This window comes from Sturnus vulgaris, chromosome Z (assembly GCF_052056855.1).
Source record: "Sturnus vulgaris isolate bStuVul1 chromosome Z, bStuVul1.hap1, whole genome shotgun sequence".
Classification (NCBI taxonomy): Eukaryota; Metazoa; Chordata; class Aves; order Passeriformes; family Sturnidae; genus Sturnus; species Sturnus vulgaris.
This window is the reverse complement of record NC_142283.1, coordinates 56,116,506-56,129,268: the sequence shown is the minus strand read 5'-3', so window position 1 is coordinate 56,129,268 and position 12,763 is coordinate 56,116,506. Positions and strand designations below refer to the sequence as shown.

At 42.7% G+C, this 12,763-nt stretch overlaps 1 protein-coding gene across 3 annotated transcripts in view; it reads left to right on the top strand.

The window, feature by feature from the left end:
• The window catches only part of KANK1 (KN motif and ankyrin repeat domains 1), a 126,437-nt gene that overhangs the window by 22,558 nt on the left and 91,116 nt on the right, over positions 1-12,763 (top strand). For 2 of the 3 annotated variants that reach the window (XM_088155948.1, XM_014881761.2), the window contains exon 2: positions 9,962-10,094. The gene's annotated coding sequence lies outside the window, so the exon portion shown is untranslated. Of the gene's footprint in view, positions 1-681; positions 788-9,961; positions 10,095-12,763 lie in introns of those variants that run through there. The other variant, XM_088155947.1, reaches the window with a different exon arrangement.

Sequence of the window (12,763 nt, the reverse complement as noted above, 5' to 3'; positions counted from 1 at the left end):
ATCCTTGAAGGGAAGACAAGGCTCTCTGCAGAGGACACCTGGTATGCTTGGTGTGAAGGGGGAGCTGCCATAAGCACAGGCAGCTATGATGTGAGCTGCAGGTGCCCCTGGAGTCAGGAACAAGCACGGTCTCTTTTCCTCGTGCTTCATCTGCCTGTTTACCTCCCAGTGGGTCTTTATCCCACCCAGCCCTCTGGATAGCCTGATTCTGCCCTGGGTTTGCTGAGGACAGGCAGGCACTGCACAGGTGTGTGAGGCATCACCCTGCAGGGACGGGTGGATGATGGATGGTGGGATGTGGTTGGTGCTACAGCTCCTCAGAAGTGAACATCCACATGAATGGGTGCAATGGGCTTGTGGAAGGAAAACAAAATTATAGTGTTGTCAGTGGTGAGGCAGAAAGCTCAAAATTCATGGTTTAGCCCACTGAAGTCTTGGCTTTGAGTTGGCAGCGCTGACATTTTATCTTGGTAACATATGCACAGTTAAGTCCAGAGGAAATTTCTCTGGCCCTAAGAAATTTTGTTCTCCTGAGACCTCATGAAAAAATCTTTGTAATTGATGATTGGGATATGATCTAAGCCTGGAGTGTCAGTGTGACTTTTCCATTCATATTGGTTTACGGATGAAAGAATGCGTGGCAAATACCCAGAGTAATTATGCATGTTTCTAATGTTTCAGCTTGAATAATACCGCCCACCTTCCCAGAGAGGTCAAGTTACTGTTTCAGGCAGTGCAGTTAAATAATGTACCGTGTGCCAGAGAGAAACGGTGGACTCACAGCCCTGTAAGTTTTTAATACTGTTTTGTTGATTTTTTTTTTTTTTTCCCCCTCTTTCGGGAAATAGTGAAATCAGATCGGATTCGTGTCACTGCGTAGGTTTTGGATTTACAATCTAATGGACTATTTAAAATATATCTAAATGGGAGAGTACTTGTGGCTTGAAGTGGGGATTTGTTTTTGAATAGCAATGCTTCATGTCAAAGGAGTATTAAATGTGCGTGTGTGTGCCTGGTTGGTGTCTCTTTATGGTGCAGAAACTGTTTGCAAACTGCTGCAACGACCCGGACAGCCCCACACAAGCCAAACTCTGCTTGGCAGAAACGGTGGTGGGACAACAATTAAATTGGTGATTTTTCATCCATGGTGACCCAGCGAGCACACTGAGCTGATAAAAGAGCGTTGCAAAGCTTGTGCTGACTTTTTCATCTGCACTTCCATTCTGTGCTCTCCCTCCTCTGCCTTTTGCTGGCTGCCCTCGCAAATGAGATCCTGCAACTTTTCAGGCGGAATTGGTTGAGGTTCACATTGCTTAGTGACCTTCATGTTTTATGCACTGTGTGGGTAGACAGAACTTTTGCATGTAGGTGACATTTTTTCGCAGTTCAAAAAAGACATACAGCGAGAATGACACTGCACACACGTGTGTCTTCCCCAATCTACTTTGAAAGATTGTTGTTGGACTACAACCTTAATGTGTGTGAGCTGGAGCATGAAAATCTAGTGTTTAAGGTTTTGGAGGGAGGAGCAGTGGTGTTCTGTATGTGGAAAGAGTGAGTGTATTAATATTTTAAAGAGACTCTCTCTACTTAATTTTTGGCAGAAAAGACAGGAATATTGGTGGATAAGAGGCTGGACATGACCCAGCCATGGGCACTCCCAGCCCAGAGAGCCAAACGTGTGCTGGGCTGCATCCAGAGCAGTGAGGGCAGCAGGGCAGGGAGGGGATTCTGCCCCTCTGCTCTGCTGAGACCCCACCTGCAGGGCTGCATCCAGCTCTGGGGTCCCAGCACAGGAAGGAGATGGACCTGCTGGAGGAGTCCAGAGAAAGGACAGTGATGTGGTTAGAGGGATGGAGCACTTGAGCTATGAGAAAAAGCTGAAAGAATTGGGATTGTTCAGCCTATAAAAGAGAGGGCTTCAGCGTGACCAAATTGCTGCCTTTTCAGTATCTGAAGGGAGCTTACAAGAAAGATGGAGGGGGACTTTTTACAAGAGCATGTAGTGACAGGACAGGGGGAATGGATTAACACTGAAAGAGAATGTAGATTTGGATTAGATATTAGGAAAAAATTCTTTACTGTGAGGGTGGTGAGACACTGGAACAGATTTCCCAGAAAAATTGTGGATGCCTCATCCCAAGAAATGTTCAGGGCCAGGCTGGATGGACCTTGGAGCAAACTGGTCTAGTGAAAGGTGTCCCTGAAGGGGGATTGGAACTAGACATCTTTAATGTCCCTTCCAAGCCAAACCATTTTCTGATTACAAAAATATTTACATTTGTGTATGCTGCCTTTAGTAGAGGTCCTAATTGATGCCATTGCTGTATATGCAAACCATGTAAGTTTCAGAAGAGAAGAACATCCTGACCAGCAGTGCCTGGTATCCTGCTTGTCCTCCCCTTGTCTTCCTTATGCTAGGACAAACTGCTTTGCTTAGGCACACTGACAAATGTCTTACCATGACTGGGTTTGAAGTTTAATTGAGGGAAGCTATTCTGTTTAGTGCTGGTGGTGGAACTCTGGGGAATATTTTGTCCTTTCCATTGGAGGCCATATACTTGGTTATTTAATTTTCCTGGTCATTGAATCCTTGAAAATGCTTTTTTTTTTGTCTACCATCTCTGATCTAAAATGTCTGGTTTACTGTTTTGTCTAGAACATAGTGCTCTTGAAGGCATAGGAACATAGAGTAGTTATTCTGAATTAGTTTGCTTTACAGGAGATAAATTCAGAATAAACTTAGTTTTAGCTCTTCTTCGAGTAATTGATTCAGAACATCTGATGAAACAGCTGTCACATGTGCATTTTTTTTTCCCTTTTCACAAGGGAAACAGTATTGCTGTGTCAATGGCTCTCAGCAATACGTGACTTTTGAGGACCCTTCTTGTTGCAATCTGCTGCAGTGAGGAGTGTGCCACCCAATGGCACTGTGCAGCTTGGAGTACATAAATTCATTGTGTTTTCAGAGCTTTAGATTGAAATATGATGGAGACTTTTTTCCTTATCTTGGTTCAGTGTCATAACTTCCACAGAGCTATTACCAGGAGTGTTGAGGATCATTCTCAAACAGTGCCAGATTTTGAACTCTAGTCTACCACAGTTCTTCCAAAATTCTCATCCTTTAGGAATATAAACTTTAGAATATCACTAGGAAGATGGTTGTAAGATCCACTTGAAAATCCCTGAAGGCAGCTAGGTAACGTGTATGGAAAGCCCAAGCTGCAAAGGAGTGACCTGGTCCAGAGTTTGACTTGGTGCCAGAGGAAGATGTGAGCTCTGTTGTTGATTTTCGTTCTGACTTGAAGTCTCAGGATATTGCCTGTCCCTAAGTAAGGGGAGCTTCAGCCTTCAGGCCTAGGTATGGAGATGGATATGTGAAGGACAGGAATTCCCTAAGATGCAGTTTCTTGGCATGCTTCTAGAGCAGACTAGCTGCCTACTGTTAGCTATAGCTGTGTTACACCCATGAAGATGTGTATTGATGACTGACATCTGGGGAATGTTTTCATATTCTGTGAGCATGGGGAAAGAGCACAAAGAGAAGTTTTTACAGATATTTGCTTTTGTCATTTGAAATCTAGCAACTAAACATTTTTGAGAATCATAAAGGTTATTAGTGTTTCAGGTCTGATGCTCCTGGAAACAACACCCATCAATTCTGTATTTTTCACTGAATTTTAAAGGTTAAGATATTTAGTGAAATATTTTCTGCCTTTTAAAAGCTTCTGGGCCCCTTTCCCTCCCTTCCTCTGCTTGTCCAGCTGACATGGGACTACAGGAGTAAGCAAGCAGCTGTTCTGAGGAACATCGTGTTCAAGACATGTGAGAGACTGTCTCACCTGGGAACAAATCAAGCAAAATAGTCTTTTATGATCCCTTTCAGTTTTTATTCCCTGTCTTTGCAGTTCCTTTTCATTGCAAGACAAAAGAAATACCTTCATGCCCTTTCCTAATCTCTGCTTGCCTTAGGAAGCAACACAGATTCATCATGTCTGTTGCTTATCAGCAGTATTTTATGATATGGTGATGTAAACAAGCAAAGGATATAACTGGGTAAGAGATGTACAGGATGTAATTGGTGTATGGAGGAAAGTTAAAAGGGAGAAGATCAGTAGCTGAGGGTTTTTCCAGCTTTCCTTCTATCTTGAACCACTTTTTTAGGTTACTTCACACCAGTGCTTCTGTTGTGACATATTTTTCTCCCTCATTGCTTTCCTAACATCAAGTAACTCATCTAAACTGGCCTTGTAAAACACATTCTGCTTTGGAGCCATAGAAAATACATTATGTTTTTAAACCTGGGCTAAGATTTGGTAGCTTAGTTTTGCAGTCATAGAACAAGGAATTGTCTGCCTGTACATGGGCATATGTGGAAAAAAAAATCCTCACAAACAAAACTTGGGTGTGTTAATGATTTCATCTCCTCAGTCACTGGGTGTGATTCCCTATGTAGGTGAAATCCCAGAGCAGCAGTCTCCCTGCAGATGGGAGAAAAGAAAGTTCTGGGTGAATTCTAGCACTGTCAGTGAGATTTCATCTCTGGCAGCAGCCTAGGTTGTTGGAGTGGATCTTCATTCTGTTTCTTTTCAGAACTTTGCCCATTTCTAGTTAAGACTCAGATCTCTGTCTGCCAGCTGAAGATCTCCCTTGCAGTAGTGGTTATGTCATGGTATTGTTTGTCCTACCAAGCTAAGGTCTCCTCTCACAAAGCTCAGCTTGAGCTCCACAGTTTCTGTAGGGAGGGTTCTGGAGGAGGCAGTGGAACATGTCTGACCTCTGAGTGTCCACTGAATGCTGAGCTAACTTCACCTGGCGTGACAGCTAAAGCTGTTAAGATCCAGTGCGTGTTTGCATGGCTTGCTGGGTTTTGTCACCATCTTAACTAGTTCTTGTTGTTTGGAGATTGAAGTGTTCACCTATATTGTCACTTTTATTACAGTCAGCCTATGGGTAAAAAAAATATTTTGAAGGAGACAGCCTTTTATTGGGCAGTGTTAAACTCAGATGTACATCATACGTTTTGACAAAATTTGTGAATATTTTTGAAATGGGTTGGGTAGCAAATGTCTTTTATTATACCTTTCTATTTTTCATGAGCTGAAGTACTTGTAAGTGTATAAGCACTTGTAAGTACCTTGTAAGTGTGAAAACTACTACTTTAACATCTATTTATCAATGCAATTTAATTTTCCATAAGTGAATTATTTTGCTTTTTATAGTGTTTTATTAATCTATGCTGCATCTGGCAGACTTATTTGAGTATTTGTCCTCTCTGCTGAGACCATGAAAATCTCAAGGACTCTTGGTACTGTTTGATCGATGTGATTTCTCCCTGTCTCAAGGCAATGCACTCTGTTAGACAGTTGTCCCTGTGCTTTTGCTACAAGAAAAGCCTGCGTGTTGAAACCCATCACCAAGTGCTGCACACTGTGGTACAAACCCAAGGTGAAGCTGCCCTTCCGTGTGCTGTGACCTCTGTGCAGAACGGAGAGACACGTGAGAAGCCAGCCTTGCCTGCCAGCTTCCAGCTGAGCTGCTGTATCCCATTTACCTGCAATGTGAGCCGTCTGACTTAAGCAAATCCTGAATTCATGGGACTGTTTTACAGAAGGTCTGTGTCTGTTGAGAGAGGCCATAAGAACAGGGTTGTTTTGGAAATTAATAATTTTTAAATATGTATTTGTGGGGAGGAAAAAGAGGGGACTGAATAGGCGCTCTTCAGAATCTGAAATTGTCTGTTCTGCATGGCAGTAACCCTGACTTTGGTTGGTTTGTGCCAAAGGGAATGACCCTTCTGTGTCTTTTTCTTCTTTATTGTGGACAGGTATGAGGCTGTGTTCTGCTGCAGGTTGTATTAGGTGTCAGGTGTTTCCCTTCCCTATTCTCTCTAGTTGTTCAAAGACCAGTTCCTTTTGGGACGAGTTCTTTAAGCTACTGCTGAGTACATTATTCCTTACTGTATATGTTTTAACAAGTCAAAAGAAGATCAAAGTCCATTTTCAGTACGTGAAGAGCATGTGTAGGTACCAAGAGGTGGCATCAGGTACAGTAGATAAGGTGTCGTGGCTTTAGCCCAGGACTTGTTTTATCTCCAGAAAGTTTAAAGTACCCTGCTAACAACCACACCATTATCTGCTACTTGGAGATTACTAAATGGAGAACATTTACACTAGTGCTAGAGGGTTTCTCCTTGGTGTGCATTAAATGTGGCGTGAATTGCCGCAGCTGATTGTCAGATAATCACCATTACCATGTCCTCTGAGGAGCTGACCTGAACCTTCTCTTCTGGAGCCCAGGAGACTGTCAGTAGCTATACCCTCTCACATTCCTCCTCCTAGCAGCTGAGGATGCCCAGTAATTGCTTGTCGATTACTTTACTGTTTGTCAAGAATTGGTCAGTGTACAGCTCCGTGTTGTGTGCTGAAGATCGCAGATTTCAATAAAACACAGTCTCTGGGAGAAACACCCCTCTGTGAAGGGCTCATCTTTGGTGCAGGACTCTTTCGTGTGAAAGAGACCGCTTGGGGTGCGAGGCGGGGATCCAAATGGCGATACATCAACTTTGGGAGATTCCCGAGGCAGAGCAGTCATGTTACTGTGGTGCCCTGCCCGGATTAATTAGTGTCTCTGAGGCGGTAATTAGCACGGTGCTTTGTGCCACTCAGACATAGCCTTAGTTATTTCCTTTAGTGATTATGAGAACTTCTGTCAGTGAAATGTACCAAGCCTGAATAGTGCTTTTGACTACTTAAAGGCTTTCTGTCCCAAAATGTAGAACATGTTCACCAGGAAGTGCCTTTCACCACTGAAAATGTTACATTCAAATTTACTTTAAAATAATGTCTCCTTCACACCGAGAATGTAACTACCCCTCTGGTGCTGCACGGGACATCTCTAGCTGCCTTAGCAGTGCTTGTTGGACACAGCATCTGAGGCATATCTCAGTAAGCTATCCAGGCATGTCCTCGCGGTTGAGGGGGCTGGTGTTTTTTCAGGCCAGCATAAATTCCTCTTTAGATAAGTGAATCAGGCTGCTGTCTCCTGGAGGGAAGTGTGTGTGTTGGAGGAGCATGTGGGCGGAGGTGATGAACAGTGTTAGAATGGAGAAGGAGAGAAGATGGAATACATGTGCAACCCATCTGCAGGGAACTTGTCAGGCTAGTGAAGTATGGTGTGAAATGTGAGGACCTTTTGTTAAAAATTAACACCATGTCTTTGGGACTTTAAGGACTTTATTATCTGTTACATCGCATGTTTAGCTTAAATCTAAAATGCTATGAAGGTTAAAACTTAGTGTAAAAGTTAGAACTTTATCAGTAAATGCACTCCTGTTGTGTATATCTCTGCTTAACTGTTTTACCATGTTTGTTTTCATTTCTGCTTTTCTTTCCTTGTGCTCAATACTGAGTTATGCTAATCACTGAGTAAATTTTCTGGCTGGAAATGAAATGAGATTACCATTTGTGAGGCAACTTGGAAAAACAATTACTTTTTATGTGAGATACATAGATCCATGTTGAACAGATTAAATTTTTGCTTAATGTTACATATATATTTTTTTTTAACTACCCATTGTAACAGAATGTTTTTTAATGTTTGGTGTTTTTTATTAATACCTGTTAGGTGTGGTTTGTTCTCCCCTTGAGGGAAAAACTGGGTGTATGGTGTACTGTTTTTCGTTTTGGTCGTGCTTGGATATGTAGGAGTCAGATGATTGTGTACACATGCATGCTGTGATTTGTTTGGGGTAAAAAGTGAAACTGAAGCATTCTTTCCATCTGGTGTGGAAAACAGTCAGGTATGTGATAAATCTTAGCTCCCAATGGATTTCTGACTTTCGATCAGTCCTCTTTGACAAAAAGGAGCAATTTCCCCAACATTGTTATTAGTTCATCCTGGGACTCAAGCTGTGTCCTGATTCTAGCCTTTGGTGTTGCACAGTTACTGTGTCTTCAGGCTGTTTTGGAACAGGTGTGGGCATAAACTCTCTTCAGCTAAATGACACAGAGTAGCTGGTATGGAGTTTGTGCTGGCTGTGAGACAAGGAGCAGAATGTGAAATGTGTTGGAAAAAAAATCAACCCATGAGACTTGACTCCATGATATAGGGACACATGGCAGCAGGGGTTTGAAAGTCAGGTTTTTGTGTCCTTTGTCCTTTTTGTCCAGGGTGTATAACTATTGATTGAACATCTGGAAAGTGTTTTATACAGAAGTGCTGCTTTATACAGAAGTATAGTGAAGGAGGTTATAGAGAAAAGCAATGATTGTGGTACTTCCTATAATCTGTGAATACAGAGCTCTAAGGATCTAATTTATTTCCTAGAATCTCAAGTTTCCTTATGCAATTGCAATCTTTATTATTATGTAAATGGAGATGTTTGTAATCAGCTTAGAATATACCCCCATGATAAGAAAGACATTTTAAAAGTACTATGGATAGGTAATAACTTCATAGAACATTCATATTTTACATAAATAGCTAAAAGTAAATGTATTCAGAAAGTGTGTTAGAAAGAGGAGGGGGGACGAAATTGACTGCCATTTCCTTGGAGTAACTTAAGAACGCTGAATACTAATTTAAAGTTTATCTAAGCTTGGGGCTTTTAGATTTCTGTTTTTTTAACAAATGTAGGTGTCCAACCTAGTTTCCCCCTCTACTCTTCCTAAACACATGGACCGTTGTAGTTTCCCTTCAAATGCTACTTATTATTTTAGTTTATGAATATACTCAACCCTTAGGAGGCCTTTAAGGATTTGTAAACAGTGTAGAATTAGAACAATATATTTGTCTGTGTAGGCAGATTGGCCTGTAACATGTTTTTCAATGCTAGTTTTTTTATTAATTTATAATGAAGACTCTAATTTTTACCTGGTATGATTTGCTTGCACTCCATTAAGCCCCCATCTCTTATAGTTTTAAAAACTGGGACAGAGGTCCCTTTTTATGTTCATACCAATGCTTTAAGGAAGTACTTAACAACTTGGATGATAAGAAGTGTCTTTTACCTGAAAATAATCCTTAAAACTCTCTTGAGTAACCATGCTAGATATAGGTAAGTTTTTCTGCTGGCCCATCACTCCGTGTCAAAGTGGCATCATTGTGCCACACCACGGTGCATGGTGCTGATGCCACACATCAGCACCGCCTCAGGGTGTGGCTGTGAGTGAGGCAGGGTATCTCAGTGCAAGGAACCCTGCTCTGTGTGTGTGTGGATGTGCCTCTAGTTTCGGGAAGTTTGCTCATTTGGACGATTAAACACACCAAATGGGTTGGAGCTGAAAAACAAGTATCTAAACCTCAGTGGTATCTAAACCTTAGTGCCGAATTGCTGTAGAGGAACACCACTGCCTTAGTGGTACAGGCATGAGCTGCTGCAGCTGGAGTGTCTTTACTCACTATGAGCTGAGTGCTTGCAAGATGAGAATTCTGAGAAAAGCCCATCCAGAGAAATGAGCCAAGTCCATCTGTAAATGTTTCTCCTTTTCCTGTAGTTTATATAGTACCTCCACGTGTTCTTCCACCTGCATCAAGATCCTTGCTTATAACATGCTAATACTTAGCTCACGTGGGCTTCTGATGCATTTCCCAGTTCAAACTAATCCAGGTTACAAACATTTACTGCTGTGTTTCTGTAACTGGTGTGGTTTGTGTATCCTGACATGCCTGGAGCTTTGTTTCTGTGCATTCACATGGATTGTTGTTTGAACAAAGATTTAAATTGGGAAGGCAGGGTGACACAGCTATTGCAAGATGCATGCTTTCTCCCCATGATGCTGTAGCCAAAATGTGCTTGAGCATTTCACCTAAGAAACAAAAAATGAGTTAGCCTTTCATTTTTGTGGTAATTTCTTTATTCTTCAGCAGCATGGATCTACCAGGCATCAACAGTTCTAAGCACAAGATATATTGCACAACATATGCAATGACTAATTGGTGCTTTTAATTTCTCTTGTAGAATTACTCTCAGGTTCCTGAATGTGCTGTCAAATGCTGACACGTTGAATTAGCTGAATCTGCTGCATTATTTCTGAAGTTTAAGAAGGCCTAAAGGAAAGTAGAGACTGGCACTTCTGTTGCAGTGTTTTAAGGTAAGATTTTTCTTTTGCCCGGGCAGCGGGAAGAAGTCAGATGTGGTTCCACGAGCTTCCCAGCCCTGCCTCTTGGTCTCTCATCAGCCTGTTTTGGTTTAGTCCAATACAGCCAAGCACCAATGGAAAGGGGTAGGAAATCAGAAGAGTTAAAGGGAAAAACTTGTGCATTGAAACAAAGAGTTTAATATGGAAAGCAAAAGCCATGCACAGAAGCAAAGCAAAACAAGGAATTAATTCAGTGCTTCCCATGGTCTGGCAGGTGTTCAGCATCCCAGGAAAGCCAGGCCCCATCACTCAAAATGGTGACTTGGGAAGACAAACATCATCACTCCAAATGTTCCCTCTTCCTTCTTCCCTCTTCATATGCTAAGTGTGATGCCATATGGTCTGGAATATCAATTTGGTCAGCTGGGGTCATCTATCCTGTGTTCCCTCCCAATTCCTTGCGCATCCCCAGCCTCCTTCCTGGTGGCATGCTATGAGGAGCCAAAAAGGCCTCGTCACTATGCATGAACTCAGCAATAAGTAAAATGTCTGTGTGCTATGCATCCTGTTACCTGCACAAATCTAAAGCATAGATTTTTATCAGATGTTGTGAGGAAAATGAACTCCACCCTAGTAAAAATCAGCGCAAAACTATGTTAATTTGTTGGTTATAAGCAAATTCACTGACTTGAGTAAGAAAAAATCCGTGCAATTTGAGGAAACATTCATGAAGAAACCATGTATTTTCTTTTCCTAAACCACTCATTCTGCACTCTTAAGTGCTTATATATCTTTCCACTTGCATGCCTTAGTTCTTCCATCTATGTGTTAGAACTATTTGGTAATAGTGGTCTTCAGTCTGATAGAATGCCAGGCTGAGATCAATGCCCCATCAGGAAAAATGAGGCTGTGAAGCTAAACATGACTTGAGCTAGAAAAGTGACCATTCTGCTTTGACTGGAGTTGCTGCTGCGATCTTTCATTAATTACCCGTGTTTCCTACACGTCTTTTGGATTCATGGCCGCATTGTCAGCTGCACTGTAGTGCTGTTACATTTTCTCAGCAGCACAGCAGACCAGACTGGCAGAGTCAGTCAGTACCGTGTTTGTGCTGTGCCCAGTGAGCAGCACGGCCTCGTACGCTGCAGTTGTTGCAGTGACCAGTGACTGGGTGTAAGTACTCCAGCAGCATATAGGGCTATATAGGTTTTTTTTGTCTCTCTTCTGTGGAAAGATCAGGTTAAGAACAGCACCAGAGAGATGGTCTGAATGAAATCTCTGAGAAAGGAAACCCAGATAAGTAAAGGCTGTGTAAAGGCTCTTTGCTGCTGACTCCTGAACTGCCTCAGGTTTGAGAGCTGCTGTTTGAAGTGGCAGCTGAATCCTGGTTTTATTTGCACTTAGAGTGTCACGAGTATCACTGCCTGCCCACCTTATTACATGCACTTCAATGTGCTGCAGAGTTGGATGAGAGGTAAGACACACCTAAAACTGAACTTCTCTTTTGAAGAAGAAGGATTTAGTCCCTTGACAACTGTGATTATCTCGGATGGCTAATTGCTTTTCTTGTGCTGTTTTTGCAGCTTTAATCAGAGTGCAAATGAGCAGTGAGTACAGCTTGTTTGGCTTTTGAGTGTGGAGTAAATCTGGTGCTTACAGATGTGGACTTGAATTACTGCCAGCTTATGGGACAGGTAAAGGGCTCCTGAATCTAGTGATTCCAAAGACATGGGAACACCAGCTGGTTTTCCTCAAATTTTGAAACTCAGCAAGTGTGGAAAAGCAGATCTGCTGCCATTTTTCATTACTCTGTAAACTTGCCATTTAGATGGGTCGGAGTTGTGTGTGTAGCTGGAAACACTCAGACTCCACTGATTCTCTCTGGCTCTGTTGTGTAAAAGCAGTTCAGAAAGGGGGCAGAGGGCTCTGCAATAGACAAGCTGCCGTCATTGGGAAGCCTGTGTGCACTTCCTCTGCAGGCCTCACACCAGCACATAGTGGACTGGCCCTGGGCTCTTGCTCATAGAGCAGTTCTGTTGCTCCTTGTAGGATGCTGTTCTTCACTTGGGTGTACCTGGGCTCTTGCTCTTCTGGAGATTATTCTTTTACCAGGACAAGTGTTTGTACATGGATTTTATCTTTTCTGGTGGCAAAGAAGTGTTTTGATACAGAAGGAGAAATGCTTAGAACAGACAAAATAAGGAAATTTACTGTTGCTATGACGAGGCTAGTTGCAGTTCCTGTGTGACTGTATGCTGCAGCCATGTCCTGCCTGTGGGAGTGGACACCCTCAGCCAAGCATGGGTTTCTAAGTGAAGGAAATGTGTGCATATATGCCCAGAGGGGCTCTCAGGTTGCCTGTGCAGATGCCCAGCCCTGACAATGCACTGCAGCAGGTAACAGAGTGCAGTCACAGCCTGTGTGTCCAGCGGGGTGCAGTGGGTGACCCTGCAGGGTACAGGTGGGAACTGAGAGGAGGGTGCTGTAAGGAAACACATGCAGGGAGAGAGGAAGAGTGTGATTGCAGAAAGGCTGGAAAATCCAGAGCAAACTTGTATCTGCTCTCAGGGTGCTGACACTAGGGATGGTTGCTGACTGCCTCAGAAAGCACAGGAGCACCAGGTACAGTCACTGAGAAGAGGACAGTGCCAGCTCTTGTTACAAGGCTGTGGATAGGAGAG